At 50.5% G+C, this 17171-nt stretch overlaps 1 protein-coding gene across 8 annotated transcripts in view; it reads left to right on the top strand.

The window, feature by feature from the left end:
* The window catches only part of IRAG1 (inositol 1,4,5-triphosphate receptor associated 1), a 142218-nt gene that overhangs the window by 43472 nt on the left and 81575 nt on the right, over nucleotides 1–17171 (top strand). The window contains exon 1 of one of the 8 annotated variants that reach the window (XM_044753321.2): nucleotides 16688–16799. The exons of the other annotated variants lie outside the window; for them this stretch is intronic. The gene's annotated coding sequence lies outside the window, so the exon portion shown is untranslated. Of the gene's footprint in view, nucleotides 1–16687; nucleotides 16800–17171 lie in introns of those variants that run through there. 8 annotated transcript variants of the gene reach the window in all.

The following is a 17171-nucleotide window of genomic DNA, read 5'->3' as shown; positions in this document are numbered from 1 at the left end:
GGGGCTGGGGGTTAGGGCTTCAATATATGAACTTTGGGAGGCCACAGTTCAGCCCATCACAACAGCCTTATTGGTTTTCCTCTGAGAGCTCTGATCTCTGGTTAGTTGCCACTAGCGACGCCAGAATTTATTTAAGTAACCCATTTACACGGTCGCCAAATGATAGTGACCTGCAGCCAGAATTAAAAGGCACTACCTGTTGTCCCTGAGCTAAACATCCTCAGGCATTGTTCTGCACGTTCCTGGAGCTCATCTGAGTCAGCATTTCCTCTATTGCCACATGGAGGAGGGTCGATGACCAGCCATCAGACTCGGACGTGCACCCGACACTTAGAACCTCTATTTATACTTCCTGCTTTAAAAAAAAGCCAAAGTAATCCAGAGCTTGCAGCGTAAACCGTATGGTGGCGTCCTTGGATGAGGAGTCCTTCTGTGACGTGATATTTCACATTCTTAAACGCAAAGACTCCTGTGAACTTTAAAATTCTTAAATGCAAAAGTTCATTCTAATTTTGTTCTTTTTTGGGTGAAGAGTCAGTTCTGGAAGCTTGAGATGTAACTATTCTTTGCTCTGCAATTCTTACAATCACCAAAACAAGACACTGCTGCTCTCGATCAGTGATGTCAGTAGGAGCAGAAAATCCAGGCTTTCCTCGAGGCCCTCCGAGCTGAAGAGCCGTCCCATCTCGGCTGGTGGAGTTGTCTCCCTCTTTCCTTCGCACAGTCTCTGCTCCCTTTTTCAGTCCTTTATTTTTAACTCTCTTGCTCTCTGAATGTTTTATTGACATCTGGCCACAACCCTTTTAGGAGGCAGGCAGTTATAAATCACCCACAGGGAAATCAATAAAAACCAGTACAATCCACAGTAGGACTGATTTGCCCCCAGATAAGCAGAGTCCTGCAGGCTCAGCGGCTACCCATGGGGGTATCTGCAAGGAGGATGGAGGGTAAGGGGGGCATCGTGTTCTGAAAGAGGGGGTGGGCTGCCAGCCCCCAGAGGCTCAAGGAAGGGGTGGATTTTGGCTTCTATCCATGTACTTCTCATCCGGCCTCAGGGGAGAGCTCTGTGTTTCCATTTCATCCAGCTCAGATTTTTCCAACCACATCAGTGACATTTGCTTATCTTCTGAGGATCTGCTTCAGAGCTCAAGTATCTTCTTTAAGCCTCAAGAAAGGGCAGTAGGAATGAATTTCTGTATTTGCTGGGGATGGGGGAAGGCAGGGCAGTATGTTTCTGGGGCCCAGAGGCATGGAAGAGGGGAGAAACTCCATCAAGCCGTCTGTTGTCAGGTGACTGCTTTTGGTCACCATCAGCTGGGGGAGGCCATCTGTCTGGCCAGAACTCCAGGGAGCCAAAAGACTGACAGTCATTGTACAGAAGCTGAAAGCTAGGCCCAGAGAAAGGTGTGACCAGCCCAAGGTCACAGAGCAGTTTCATAACCAGCTCACAAAGAGATGGCCTCACTGCTTTGAAATCCTAGTTCTCTTCCCAAAAGGAGCTTTGCTCAGGAAACACAAATTCACTTAAAAAAATGTGAATCCACAGAGAAAAAGTATCAATTGGTTCATTTATTAATTGAGTACATTAAATTGCCCACTGTAAGGACCATGAGGGTCATCAGACCATTTGGACCAACCATTCATGCCCTCTTGGATAATGGGAGTATACTAACTTTTGAAAAGAGAATATTCTAGAAACGATTTTTCCTCTCCTCTCCATCAGGGAAAATATTCCAACTGCAAGGCTCAGGGTGCTGGGGTCAGGTGGTGGGAGGCAGTGAGCTGTCTGTGGAGCAAGGAGGGCAGGGCCTCCCCTGCCCCAGCAGGGAGAATCAGGCTCAGAATCAGGGCGACAGGGAAAACCTCGGATCCCACGAATGCCCAGATTTTACTTCCCAGGTGTCACTGGTTTTCCCAAGTTGTGCATCTCTATTACCTAAGCCCTAGTCCTCTAAGAAGCCTTCCCCTCCTCTCCCCTTAGGGGCTTTCTGGAGATGTGTGCATTTAAACTGGGTTAAAGAATTATTTGATTCAGTTCAACATTTGCCAGACTCTAATTATATATCAAATGCTGGGGATACAGACATGAGAAAGATTGGGTTTTGAAGGGTGAATAGGAGTCTGCCATGAAAACCATTCAATTGCTGTCTACCAAGTGGAGGAGACTAACCTGAAAACAAACATTTGCAATTACCTTAGAGCAGGGTTGGCAAATTTTTTCTGTAAAAGCCAAACAGTAAATATTTTAGGCTTTGTGAGTCAGACAGATTCTGTCCCAGCTACTCACCTCTGCCCTTGTAGTAAAAAAACAGCCATAGGCAATATATCAATGAGTGATTGTGGCTGTGTTCCAATAAAGCTTTATTTACAAAAGCCGTCAGTAGGTCAGATTTGGCCCATGGGTCATGGTTTGCTGAACCCTGCGGTAGAAGAATGTCATCATAATACGGGAATACAAATAACAATAGTAGTAATAATAAAAGCTACCTTTCTGACAGCTTACCCTGTGCTAGAGACCCTACATTAGGCATTCTATATACAATTAACATTTATTTGCATACTTATTTTTCACAACAGTTTGTGAGAACAATGAGAGTCAACAGCCAAAGTCACAGAGGTAGGAAGTGGCAAATACAAGGTAAAACCCAACCCTGTTTGGCCCTACATCTACGTTCCCAACTAAACAATTTAAAATTCTGAAGGAAATGAGCAGAAGGGGTTAATCTGGTGAGGCTCATGAGGTGGTTCCTAACGGAGGGGTAGAGTCTTCCATGGAGGCGGTGGGAGGGATGGGCCTTTGAGGCAGAAAGAGTAGCACTGAGATTCGAAAGCACATGGAATATTCTAGAAACTGGGCTATTAGGTGATGCTGGGGTGTGAGATGGAGAAGAAACAGGAGAGGTTAGTAAGGGCAGAGCACAAAGACTGGCATGCCTGCTGATGAACTGGAATCTGTGGCCCAGGCTCTCCAGGTCTGGTCTTCTGGACATGCTGCTTCAGATGCCCTTGAGGGACTGGGAGCCATACAGATCCCTGAGCCCCATCCGCAGATACTCTGATTCAGTTGACCTGGGATGGGCCCAAGAGTGCACATTTTATCAGACCACTCAGATGATTCTACTAAGTATTCTAGATTTGGGCATCAGTGCCTGGAGAGCCACTGAAATGTTTTACTCAAGGGAGAAATACAACCAAAGTCCTGCTTTAGGAAGGCAACTTCCACTTGGAAGACGAATTCTTTCATTGGGAGAACCAACCCTCCCAAGGGTCCATTTTCTGGTTAGTTATCAGCTTCTCTCATCTGGCAATGCAGATGAGAAATTTCCAGAAGCTTCTTAAGAATGACTCAGCTTAAACCCTGGATTGAACTCTATGTTATGCACAGTTAACTCAAGGACAGAGATTATACAAATAACAGACTGCAATTTAACAGACGGAACATATGTGAATCCGAAGTTATGTTACCTTCTGCTTGATGAATCAGTGATGCTTAGCCAGAAAAGCCTCTCCTGGTCCTGTGGCAGTGTTTCTTCTGTGGCGGTGGTGGTGGCAGCTGTGGCTGGGTTCTGCATCACCCTAGAAGCCTCATCACTGTGTGTCGGACAGAACCCTGGGCTTGGAGTCGGATGACCCTGAGCTCACACCCTTACAGGGCTTGGTTACTGTGATGCCTGGAGCAAATTATTTATCCTTTCTGAGCCTCAGTTTTCTCATCTGTAAAACGGGAAGAATAATAATACCATGAGGGCTGTGGAAGGACTGAAGAAGATAAAGAATGTAAAGAGCCAGGTGCCATGAATATTGGATCTCTTCTGCTGTTGTCCTGGTACTGCTTCCATGCACTCCCCATCCTTGCACTGTTCAAACATGACAACCACCCGGAAGAGAAATCCTCTGCGGGGCCTCCCTGTCTCGTATCGTTAAGCAGCTGCAGTTGCACATGCCTGTTTAAGGAGCAGCTCCCTGGAATTCATGTGCCTCAGACCAGCAAAGTTTGCTGTTGGGGGAGCCATTCACAAGCTCCTGCCTTTGCCCTCCCCACCATCCCCCTCCAGGGCCACTTCCCATCACTGTTTACCATAGTCTGTTCTCAAGTGCTGTCGAAAGACTTAAATTCTGCAGCGATTTGCATAGATACCAAGGGAACTGCTCCCTTTTACTTTAGTGCGGGGCTTCTGTGGCCCCAGCCTCTGTCCAAGGAGGACCTTTGGAGCTGACCAGGCTGCACGTGCAGTTCAGCTCAGATTCCCCTGGTGCAAAAAAGACCCAAGTCGTGACCAAGAACTACGACTGCTCCCGTCCCCTCCACTGGCCTCGGTGGGCAAGGTGTGAGCTTCCTCCTTGTCCTGAAAACTGGAGTCTTCACCCCAAACTGGGGGGCTGGGGCCCAGGGCCGAGGGCTGCAGGCCTGCTCACACAGCCTCTAGGTCTCAGGTCTACTCCTGGCGGGTTAGCAGTCAGACTGTGAACTCTGAACTGAGGAGCAGGTGGAGGGAGTTCCTGGTGCTCCTCCCGAAGAAGGCAACATCTGAAAATCATTTAAAGTTTGAAATTTGACTCGACAAAGATGTCTGTATGTTCCCCAGCTTATCTTTTAGGCAGGAACATGGAGGGTGGTCAAACCTTGCCCCCTCCTCTGGAGCCTGAGTTTAAATGTGCATGCGTGTAGTGGGGGAAGGGTGGGAGGTAGGCATTGTGGGGCTGAGGGATTCGGAGGTTTGGGTTGGGGTTTCTGGGAGGATGCCAAGCCTGTCAATAGGGAGAGGAAGCGCAGAGGGAGAAGCAGGTTCTGAGGAAAGGAGCATGGTGATAAGTTTAGCTGGGGACTAACCCAGGGCAATCTCATTTGCTCTAGATCTGAGCTTTCCAGCTCAAACTCTCAGGTAGGCAGCAGAGCAGTGAGGTGAGAGAAGCCTTTGGTGTCGAGAAAGACCCTATACAGCCCACTTTACAAAGGCTAGGCTGTTTGTACCAGTTAGAACTCTTTATTGCAAGTGCCAAAAAGCCAACACAAGCCAGTTTAAGCAAAAAGGAGTATTCACCGGTTCTTGAAACATAAAAGGCCAGGGATATCAGGCATAGCTTGATCAGGGCCTTACAGGACAGCCTCAGGACCTCATTTCTTTCTGGCTCTTTGCTATGCTCTCTTTCACATTGATTCTGTTCTGAGACAAGTTCTTGTTCACCATCACAAGAAGGATTCTGTTTTCACTCTCTTACATTCAAATTCTGCAGTTAAGAATAAGAATCTCTTTCCCAGGATGCCCAGCATAGTCTTATTGTGTCTCCTTGGCGCTGGGTAGGTCACACGCTCACCCTTGAACCAATCACTGTAACTGGGGGGATGTGATACAAAGATGTCCAAAGGCTGCCTCCAGCCCTGGGTTGCTGGTTAGACCCCATGCCACTGACTGTGGCAACATGGACCTTGAACTCCTGGGGCAGAAAGTGGGCCACAGGCTGACAACTTAGCCCAGCACTGTACTATAGAGATGGGGAGACTGAGACCCGAGTGCTGAAGGAACTCCTCCCCACACAGGCAGTTGGCATCACAGTCTGTTTGAAGGCCCCGTCCCTGAGCCCATTGCCAGCCTCCCGTGGGCCTCCTGAGGCACGTATTAGGCCAGACTCTGCCCTGCAGCCCAGCCCCGGGTTGTTGGGCCTGTTTCCACAGCTTCTGAGAACTGCGAGTCCCCGAGTAGAGAGAAATAGGGGATGGGACTGGAGGCTGGGGCGCTCCGGGCAGGAAGAGCTGTCTCCTCTGTTTGTCCCAGGTGAGCAGCTGCTTCCCGTCCACCCCGGGGGATGCCGTGAGAGGGACTTTCCGCTCTGCACCTCGCTAGGGCTGTCCTTGCGGGATGTGAGGTAGAGCTGTGACCCGGAACAGTCAAGAGCCTCCTTCAGGAAACGTGCGAAACATCCCTCAGGACTCTCGTTCCGTCTCTGCTGAGGTTAAGAAGAATGCGAGTGGGTCTTCTGGTGAAAAGGGCTGGAGACCCAGGTTTTAGTTTTGACTCTGTTTCCTGACTGTGTGACCTAGAGCAAGTCACTCCACCTCTCTGAGGCTCAGCTTCCTCATCTGTAGAGTGGTGACATGCTGCCTTCCTCACAGAGCTGAGAGGACTCAAGCCTAGTGGGTTTACACATAGACGGATACTGTGCTGTGTGTGTAGTCAGTCTCACGAAAAGCCAGGTTTGATTCCTAGAGCCCTTGTTTCAAGAGGAGGGGCCACCAGATGTGGAGCTCTGGCCCTGTGCTGTGGTCCCACAGCTGGGGCACAAGGGGACATTCACCCGCGGGCGTGGCAGTTGCGGCTAATGCACAGGAAACAGAAACCACTGTGTGGCCACCAGGCAGCAGCAGGGTGCTGTCATGGACCAGAGAGCATGCAGCAACCAGGATAGGTCAGGGAAGGCTTCCTGGGGAGGCAGCCTTGAAGGAACACCTCAGAGCGCAGGGCCTAGCGCAGTTCCTGACCCTGAGGAGGCCCAACAAACGTTTCTTCAATGAATCAATGGCAGCGTGGAGGCCATCTTTTCCTTCTGACTTTCCCAAACCAGCTCCCACAGAGAGACCCTGGTGGTTACTTCCCAGAACAAAGCTGGGAAAGGAGGGGCAGAAGGAGGGGAAGTGGCAGGGAGGAAGTGGCAGAGGAGGCACTGCAAACTGGGTGTTCATTTATTCATTTATTTATTTGGTTGGGGGTTGGGGTGTTGCTGAGTCAAGGAAGAAATTTTATTTTTATTTGGAACAAAATTCCCAAGGTGATAGAGTTCTGATCCTGGCTTTTCAGACAGGCTGCTCCTGGTGTTCTGGGCGGCCCTTGACAGATGGCATGTCCCAGACAAAACACCAGCTTGTCTTTCTCCATCCTTGTCCCCATCCTAAGGAATGGACATCTTCAAGGGCAGAGGCCAGAAGATCCAAGGACGAGGTTGTTGGCTTGGATTCGGCCCTCCTGTTAGCCTCTGAGAGTCTGCATGTACAGTGTGGGTGGGTCCCACCCAGTCCCACCCAGGCCCACCAGGTCCCATTCCAGGTGCTGGATTGCCAGGACCCCCCCAAGTACCAGAGTCCCCTTGTCAGAGCAGGCATTGGGCCATGTGTCCGGGCTGGGGACCAGAGGCTGTGACCTCCTCACAAACCCTCAGGGCTCTGCTCTGTCAGGAAGGAAGTGGTTCCAGGAGTGCCACGGCCGCAGATGCTGGGTGACGGCACATGGGAGCACCACCACCAGCCATCTGGGAACACTTTGCCTAGCTGTCCAAGTGGAGCAGAAGGGCCAGGGGGCTGCTCTGTGGCTTCCTGCGGGGTGTAGGTTAAAGCTGGAAGCCCATTGATAAGTTAATCCTAAAAGTCACTTTGCAAAGTACTCCTGGATGGTCAAGCAGAGCCCTGCGGTGGCCGAGGAGAAGGCCCTGCCCTTTGTGAGGTTTAAGTTGGTAGAACCCTATGGGGGAACATGCACATGCATGCGGCAGTGAAGATAGGAAACCAGTCATATGTCTGAAAGAAAAACTCAGCTGTGCACCTGGGCCAGCTCAGTGGGAAAGGGGGCAGGCAAGGCCATCCACCTGCAGAGGCAGCAGCCCAGGCGATGCATGCTCATGTCACTCCAGGAGGAGGATAACGGGAGCCAAGTCCTCCCCACTTCTCACATGAGGACCTCCAAGGTCACAGTGGAGCCACAAGTGACATCAGCCCTGGAGGGTCACCTGGCTTCCCCAGGCTTCCTCAGCAACCAGGGTTTGCACTCTCAACCTCTCTGTCACAGGGTATGCGACACATCTTCTTTCACTCACTCACTCACTCACTCGTTCATTCACTTATTCATCTATTCAAGAAACCCTCAGAGGTGAATTCCACGCTGGCCCTGCCATCAGGGAACCCACCGTCTAGGACATGATTCTTTTATATAAATACATATACATTTTTTTCTTTATTGAGATCACATTGGTTAATAACATTATATAAATTTCAGCTGTACATCATTGCATTTCAATTTCTGTATAACTGCATCATGTTCACCACCAGAAGTCTAGCTGCCATCCATCACTGTACACTTGTGCCCCTTTGCACCTTTTGCCCTCCCCCGACCTCCTTCCTCTCTGGTAACCACCAGTCTGTTCTCTGTATCTACGGTTTCTTTGTTTGTTTATCTACCACATATGAGTGAAGTCACACTGTAATTGTCTTTCTCCATCTGGCTCATTTCACTTAGCATAATACCCTCAATGTCCATCCATGTTGTGGCAAATGGCAAGATTTTGTCTTTTTCATGGCTGAGTAGTATTCCATTGTGTATATATACCACATCTTCTTTATCCATTCGTCCTTTGATGGACACTTAAGTTGCTTCCAAGTCTTGGCTATTGTGAATAATGTTGCGATGAACATAGGGGTGCATATATCTTTCTGAATTAGTGTTTTTGTGTTCTTTAGATAAATATCCACTAGTGGGATAGCTGGATCGTATGGTACATCTATTTTTAATTTTTTGAGGAATCTCCATACTGTTTTCCATAGTGGCTGCACTAGTTTGCACTCCCACCAGCAGTGCATGAAGGTTCCTTTTGCTCCACATCCTCCCCAACACTTGTTATTTCCTGTCTTTTTAATTACAGCCATTCTGACAGGCATGAGGTGATATTGTACTTTTGATTTGCATTTCCCTAGAATTTAGTGATGTTGAATATCTTTTCATGTGCCTGTTGGCCATCTGTATTTCTTCTCTGGAAAAATGTCCGTTCAGATCCTCTGCCCATTTTTGGATTGGGTTGCTTGTTTCCTTGTTATTGAGTTGTATGTCTTCTTTATATACTTTGGACATTAATCCCTTATTGGATATACGATTTGCAATAGGACATGATTTTTAACAAAGCGTGGCTGGCCAGGGAGAAGGAGAGGTTGGAGGGGATAGTGTGCCTGACAGGGGAGCCTCATCATAGAAACTTGCCACATACCTTACAGGGACTGGGTAGCAAAAAGGTTGAGAACTACTGGTCCAGTAAACAAATGATTACAAGACAAAGCAAAGAGCCAAGAGGCAAGGGAGAACACAGAGCTCGGAAAAGGGGTGTCAGAGGGGAAAGTCAGGGCAAGCCTCCCAGTGGAAGTGACATTTGAACTGAGTATTAAAGGATGAGACAAGAATTGGCCAGGGAATTCTAGACAGGAAATTCTGCAGGAAGGCTCAGAGCCTCAACCTGCACATGCTGAAAAGAAGACTATAGATGCCTAAGGAACTCGTGATCATCAGGCATCAGCTGTTCTCTTTAAGTAACTTCTAGGACACAAAAGAGACTTTTTCCTTTAACAATTCCATTATTTATTATGCAAGTAAGTCATGCTGTTCGTGGAAAAAAATGGAAAAATATAGACGTAAATATTTAAAAGATGTTAAATTGAGTTTATTCATAATTCCACTTGAAGATAACCGCTTTTAACATTTGGGTTTTAACCTCCTTGACTTCCCTCCCCCCATCTCCATGGACAGACATAGCCATATATCTATCTACATATATTTCACATAAAATGTAGATAGATAAAAATATAAAGACTTTTAAATGAAAGGAGAATACTTGTTTTCCCCCCATCAATACACTATGAACAACAAGGACGATGTCTAAAGTATCAAAACCTTATGCATTTTAACCATCTCGGATGGAAATGTTCTGAAGTGGATCTTGCTTTCTGACTTCTCCGAGAAGCCAGCATCGGAGTTTTGCCACATTCACGCTCGGCAGCTTTGGGGCTGGGCTGTAAACCAGCGCTGAGCTCAGTGGCCAGGAAGGTGTCTAGGAAGATGTGCCGAGACGGAATGGCCCGAGTCCGTGCCAAGCTGCCAAACGGAGTGCCTGCATTAGCCCTCTCGAGTGTGGCTGCTTCCTTTCTGCCGTCAGTTGTCCCTTCTTACTGCTTTTTATCTGCCGTGGGCTGGAAAAACAGAAAACCAAGCTGTGTGAAGTGCACGGAAAGGAGCGTACTGAGGTTGTAAGCGACGTCCTCTGTTGCGTGAAGCACAAGTGACTTGTGTTAACAATATTCTCTTTCTCCGAGGCAAATAAAGGAACACTAACTGAGCGTTTACCAGGTGCTGGATACGTTGCATGTCTTATTTTATTTAAATCTCATAGCCACACTTTTTTTTTCCTTAAAGATTGGCACCTGAGCTAACAACCGTTGCCAATCTTCTTTTTTTTTTTTTTTCTGCTTTATCTTCCCAACCCCGCCGTACATAGTTGTATATCTTAGTTGCAGGTCCTTCTAGTTGTGGGATGTGGAAGACCCGCCGTACATAGTTGTATATCTTAGTTGCAGGTCCTTCTAGTTGTGGGATGTGGGACGCTGCCTCAATGTGGCCTGACGAGCAGTGCCATGTCCGCGCCCAGGATCCGAACCCTGGGCTGCCGCAGCGGAGCGCACGAACTTAACCACTCGGCCATGGAGCCAGCCCCTCATAGCCACACTTTGAGAGAAGTATCTTAACCCCATCTTACAAGCAACAGCCTGATCCCAGAGAAGTTCATGACTTGTCGAGGGTTGCTGAGCTGTAAGGGCCAGATCAGGGCTGGAACCTGGTCTCTTTCATGCCCCAATCCCAGCTGTTCTTGGGGTACCTCACCTCATGCTTGCCGCCAAGCCTGGCTGGGTTTGAACTGATGACGTTGCCAGAGGCACGGCCACTGGCCTGGTGTGATGCCTCTGCATGGCGCAGGGCGTGGCCTCCCATGAAGGAATGAGGCCACAGCCAGGTGAAGAGCCACATCCTCAGAGCCCCGACAGCAAGGAGATACGCAGAGTATGGCAACCCACCCAGGGAACGGGCGGGGTGGGGAATCATCAGTCTTCAGGGAGGGCCAATCTCTGCTTAGCTCCCTGGCCTCCTCAGACAGTGCTCATAGTTGGCCCTGCTTATTAGACTTGATTTGAATTAGATGATTTAGCAGAAAAAGCCCAGAGGAACATTTTCTCCAGATGTAAATCAGAGGAGGCAACTGGTGGCTGCAGACAGAATCTTACCAGGGATGTGTTTGTTTGGGCTGTGCTGTGTTTCCCTAAATTTTTGAATTAGATTTGACATTTAGAAATTGGAGGATTTCATACTTAAACATCTGGGATTTGGCTTTTCTTGAAAAATTGGGACATCTGGCCAACAAAGACTGGTATTTTCTCATGACCCCAAAATTGAATAGTAACTGTCCCCGTTAGATGGCGCCTGTACTCTCTGGTCTGCCACACCCCGTGACGGCGTGATGGCGGGCCTTCATCTCACCTGTCTGCGCCCTGAAGGATTTGAATTTGCCACCCCCGCAGGAATCCTGTTTTCACAGAAGCTGGCTGCCGATTAAAGCAAAGCCTTCTTAATCTGTGTTTTACGATATGGCTTCACTCGTTAATTAATTCAATGGTGAGTGGACATTCTGTGTTTGACACTGTACTGCATGTGGGTCATAAAAATATGACTAATTATTAAAATATCCATATAAATATGAATAAGGTATAGTCCCTGCCATCGAGGTACTCAAATTCCAGCTGAGGTGAAGTCTGTGCAAAGCGCTCCGGCTAAATAGAGAAGTGCAGTAGACTGAATAATCCTCCCCTGCCCCCCACCAAGATGTCTCCGTCCCTGGAGCCTGTGAGAATGTTCCCTTAAATGGAAAAAGGACCTTTGCAGACATGATTAAATCAAGGATCCTTCGATCGGGAGATCATCGTGGATTATCTGCACGGGCTTGATGTAACCCCAAGGGTCCTTATAAGAAGGAGGCAGGACAAAGTCAGACAGTAAGGAAATCCGAGGATGGAAGCAGAGGTCAGACAGGAGAAAAGATGCTGCATTGCTGGCTTTGAAGACAGAGAAAGCACCACCAGCCAAGCAATGTAGGCAGCCTCCAGAAGCTGGAAAAGCAAGGAAACGGCTTCCCCCTTAGAGCCTGCAGAAGGAACACAGCCCTGCTGATACTGACTTTAGCCCACTGAGACTGATTTGGGACTTCTGACCTCCAGAACTGCCAGATAACAAACTTGTGTTGTTTTAAGAAACCAAGTTTGTGGTAACTTGCTACAGCAGCCACAGGAAACTAATACAGAGAATAACTTTTTCTGAGGTGAAGAGGAGGAATGGGTTTTTGAAGGAGGGGATATTTGAAGTGGGTCTTGAAGGATGAATAGGAGTTCATCAGGTATAGAAAGAGGATGAAAGGCAGCCCAGGCCTAGGGAAGAGGATATGCGCAAAGGGCATGAGAAAGCAGGGCGCGTCTGGAGGTTGACTGTTGGTCAAGCGTGGTTGGAGCATCAGGTGTATGAATGCAGAAATAGGAGAGGAGGCCGGAGTGAGGGGCTGGGATCTTGACTCAGGACTGGTCCCATGGAAAAGGCAGTCCTCAGAGGTTTTAAAAAGGGGAAGGATGATCTAGTTTATGTTTTGGAGAGACTGCTCTGGCATCTTGCGGAAGGTAGTTGGAAGGGGCCAGAGCAGACATAAGGAAACATCTGCGATTCTTGCAGTGACTCAGGTCACACATAGCTGGGGCAGGGGTGGTGGCCGCAGGAAGGGGGCAAGCGATCCAGACACGTCTGAATGAGGATTGACGGGACTCGGAGTCCACCCGACTGATCCGGGGCTGGCGAAGAGGGAGGAGTCATGATGACTTCCGGGTTATAACTCAGCGCCAATCACGTGGGCGGAGGGCGGAGGGCGGAGGGTGGAGGGCAGCGTGGGAGAGGTGGGCTTGGGGAGGGAAGAAGGGGCTGTGTTTGGGATGCGGGGAGTGCTAGGGGCCCACGGTGCGCGGAGGATGAGTAGTGCAAAGGCAACTGGCAGTCACGTCTCCGTAGCTGCGCCATCGTGGGTGATGGTAAAGGCGCCTGTGTTCCTTCTGCACCGGCAGGGGTGAGGGGCAGGGGCCAGAGGCTCAGGGCTGTGCTGCTAAGTGTTTAACAGCCGGCTCTCTGGGTGGAAAAGGCCTCCGTGTGTAGCACTTGCGGATTTCTGTGGCATAAATGCATCGTGAGCAATTTCAAGCTGCGAACCGAACATTTTCCAACTCCACAGTAGCACCTCATTATATAGTGTCTCACCACACGGATACCATAGGCGTAAGTCATCTCATGAGTAAAAATAGTAAAATAATTACAGTGTGGTTATTTTGGGTATTGGTTTCCTTTGTTTTTAATGTAATTTCATTTTTAATGATGTCTGAGTTTAACAACCAGCTGGCAAAATTCTTGACAATTTGCACACCACTGGAGAAGCTCCGACAAAGTACAAGTTGGAAGGGTCTAGAAGTTCACCTCCTTCTCAGACGGGCTCAGTGACTCCCGAGGTCACACGCCGGGGAGGGCAGAACCAGCCCCAGGACCTGGGAGGCAGCTCCCGGTCTTCCATTCTTCTTGATGGCCCTTCAGTGCCCTGGTCAGCCTCGCAGACCCGGGAACGCCTGAGGTCCTTGACCCCAGGACGACGACTCATGTCACCCTGGAGTGGGTGACTCAAGGAAGAGGCTGCTGGCGGCCTGGAACAAAGAGAACGGGGCAAGATTTATTTCTGCGAGGAGATAAATGGGAGGCTGGGATCCTTGTCTCCTGTTCCCAGTGCCTTTGAACTGCCTCCCATTGAGCAATTGCACATATTTCCAAGAAGAAAAAATTTTTCAAGTGGGTTTATTTTTAAAAAAGAATTGCTGAAACGAACAAGCTGGAAAGGAAACCTGGGGAAATGTTCTGGCTGACTTCCTGTCAGGACCAGGGGGTGGCCGGTTGGGGCGGGTGGAGGTCTGGCCCTGGCTTGACCATTTTTCATGGGGTGTAGAACTGGGTCCCAGGCATTTCAGGGTTTCTCCAACCCTCCTCTTCCTCCAGAGCAGCTTCTAAGATCCAAGGGTCTTCCCCAGCATGGGAGAGTCGGGGCGCCCTGGTGCCCAATGTCGTCTGTCCTGGCCAGCATTTGACAAGACGTCCATCATGCTTTCTCTCGCTCCTGTCAGTAGGTAACCTCTGAATCAGCCTTCTCAAGGCAGCTTCAGGTCTGGCAACTTTCCGCTCTGGGGTGCGCAGAAATTATTGTGCTCACTCGCCCTGCCCTGGCCCCACCCCCGGGGATGTGAGGAATCCTGGGAGGATGTCTAAAGGCCTCAGCTAAGAGTCATGCCAGATAGCCATTTCCTGTCTTTGGGGTCTTCTCCTCCGGGTTGTCTGGGAAGTGGAGCCTAAGACCTCTCTGCTCGAAGATTCAGGGATCTTTCTCCACCTGCGCAGGGAAGCGGGCCACAGGCACCTTTCTGAGCACTCACCAGAGGCTACACTCCATTGCTTCTCCTCCGCCTCGCCTGTCCCTCCCTCACCCCAGAATTGTTACTAGTCTTGGGTGGGGGGACACTTACCCTTACTTAGGTGTTTTTTCCCAAATCTTTTTCCTCTGCCCTGCGCACTTTCATTTCCCTAAGGGCTGGCCCTTTGAGACGAGGAAGACAGAGATGGCTCCCTTTTCTCTGCCTCCTGCTGCTACAGTCCACCCCCCCAACAAGGCAGGGCCCACAGAATGCCCTTGCTGTTCCTTGCCTGAGGCCAAGGGCAATGAGGGGAGAGGAGATGTGAGGGGCCTGGGTTGCCATCCATCCCGTGCCCCCAGCATTGTGCAGCACTGCGCAGACTCCTGCACTCTTCCTCTGGGAGCTGGGCCAGGCTCTCCACCTGGACGTGGCCCTGGCACTGGTCTGAGCAGACGCTGGCTGACTCCCAGGGCTAGAATGGGTTCTGAATCAGGAGAGGGAGGCCCCCCCCAGCCAACAGAGCCTGTGAGAGATCCTCAGGACTAGAGCAGTGGCCAGAGGGTGCAGAGCCCAGGGCGTGTTGAGGGGGGAGTACTCAGGGCCAGCCTCACCGAAGCACCACTAGGCCTCTGTCCCTGTGCTCCCAGCCCCTGGACCAGAGGCATTGTGTTGAGGGCAAGAAGTCATTGGGAAAGTCCCTTCCGGTCCCTCATCCTCCCCTTCTTCCTTCTCCCCTGCTGTACCCCACCCTTGCTCCCCTGGGACTGACCGAAGCTCAGACTTGGGATGACCACAGCCCAGACCTGGGACAGATGACAGCGTAGATCTGGGACTGACCACAGCCCAGACCTAGGATGACCACAGCACCGACCTGGGACTGACCACAGCGTATCTGGGCTGATCACAGTGCTGTGCCCTCTCTCTCTGAACCCACCGCCTGCCACCACTGGCCCCACAACAGCGGAGGGAATGTCAGCATCCCCAGACCGTATGGCCCCCATGGGCTTAGTTCCCATCTGTCTGATGGTCTTTTATCTATTTGTCAGTACATAGGAGAAGCCCTAGCCAAGCCAGGACCATGTCTCCTTTACTTGCAAAAGACAAAGCCGGGGTCTCTGCTGCCAGGATGAACACCAGACTCTCAGGGCCTTGGTTGGGTTTTGATGACACTGTGGCTGAGAGGACTCAGCTGTCCTTCTCAGAGAATGAGGAAGAAACTCCTAGAGTACAGACTATCTGCCAGCACCTTGCATGTATTTCCTAATTTAATCCTTTCCACAACCCTAAAAGATAGGTGCTCTTACCTCCATTTTACAGATGAGGAAACTGAGGCCAGGAGAGACTAATCCAGCAAGAAAGAGGCAGAGGGAGAATTGGAACCCAATCTGTCAGCTCCAAAGTCTCCCCAGCATCCCAAGGTTAGGAAGCAGAATGGGGCTGTCCTGAGGTGGACCCCATGGGGCTCGCTTGTGGGGTACAGGACCCAGCTCTGCAGTTGGCCAGGCCCAGGGAGCCACAGAGGTGCCTCTCAGCACTTCGAGCTGACCTCTGAAGATTGAGTCTTTCCCAGTGTGTCCAGGACTGCCCCGGGTGAGCGCAGGGAGCAGGGAGCATCGTCTCCCCATGTGGAGCCGTGAAAGGAAGGACTAGCAGAATGCACAGACCGTTTGCTTATGACTTACTACAAGCCAACCCTTCAAATAAGGGGCCAGAAACTGACGTGCGGAGCAGGGGCTCTGGGACCTTATCTGACGGCGCCTCACTCACAGGTGTGGCTTTGAGCAAGTCCGTGCGCCCATCTTGGCCGGTCCCCAGAATTTGCAGAGGCAGTGAGAGAGATGTGTGCGCAGTCATGCCAAACGATTCCGTCCATCCGAATTCTTCATCTAGAGATAGACCAGTGGTATTAATAGCAAGCTAATCTCTTTCAAATTCTTTGTGTTGCTAAAATGAAAGCAAAAATTCAAAGCTGGAAGAACAAAAAAACTCCCTTCTGAGAATTCTGAGTCATTCCAGAAAGGTCAGTGGAGTCTGGGTTAACCCATTGCTTCCCAGAAGGGCCTGTGGCTCTTTCCTGACCTTCAGGGATGAACAGAGAGAATGTGAGAGCCGCTCAGCTGGCAGGCCGTGCCCCTGGGACACTGTGGTGTCGGAGGGCCCTTGGTTTCTTTGGGACTGGTCACAAGGCTCTGGGAGAGGCACCCTTGGGGCCGTGGCGAGAAGCCACTGCTTGCCAAGAACAACACCCAGGAAGCGCTTGGCTCAGCCCTGCGAGGCGCTGGGGAGTCAGACAGACCTGCGGCTGGCTCTGGGCACTGCCCTTCACGGGCCATCTGATTTCTGGCAAGTCTCGGGGCCTCTGTTTCCTCATGTGTGAAACGAGCCTGATCATCACGTTGATAATAATAGTACTTAGTTACCCATCTCACAGGGCTGCTGAGAGCGCTGGAGGCAGAGGCCCTTTCTAAATCATGACTCCTGATGGGGGCCCCCGTGCTTGCTGGGTCATAGGCGGCCCCCACAGGTAGGTACCGCCTGCTGAGGGCTGCAGGATGGAGGTGTTCCACCAGCTGTGGGTGGGCATGCCTGTGCTTGTACGGCCACTGTCAGAGCACCCTCTCCCCAGGGCCCACGGGGCCTACAGCAGCTGTTCCCAGCGGCGGAGCCTGTGCTGTGGACCCAACAAGTGTGGGACTTCCTGGGGTGAAAGGTTGGGTGGACACACTAATGGACAGTTGTGGGAATGGAGGAGTCAGAAGGTGAGTGGGTAAGTGGATGGACCAGCAGATGAATGGTTGGATTTGCCACCCCACGGTGGGGGTCACGCAGCCTCAAACTGTGGGACCCTCTCGTGTCCTCATAAAACCCCTGGCCTGACAGCCTGCTGCTTCCGCCC

This window comes from Equus asinus, chromosome 20 (assembly GCF_041296235.1).
Source record: "Equus asinus isolate D_3611 breed Donkey chromosome 20, EquAss-T2T_v2, whole genome shotgun sequence".
NCBI lineage: Eukaryota > Metazoa > Chordata > Mammalia > Perissodactyla > Equidae > Equus > Equus asinus.
The sequence above is the reverse complement of the archived record's forward strand: the minus strand, read 5'-3'. Positions and strand labels throughout refer to the sequence as shown.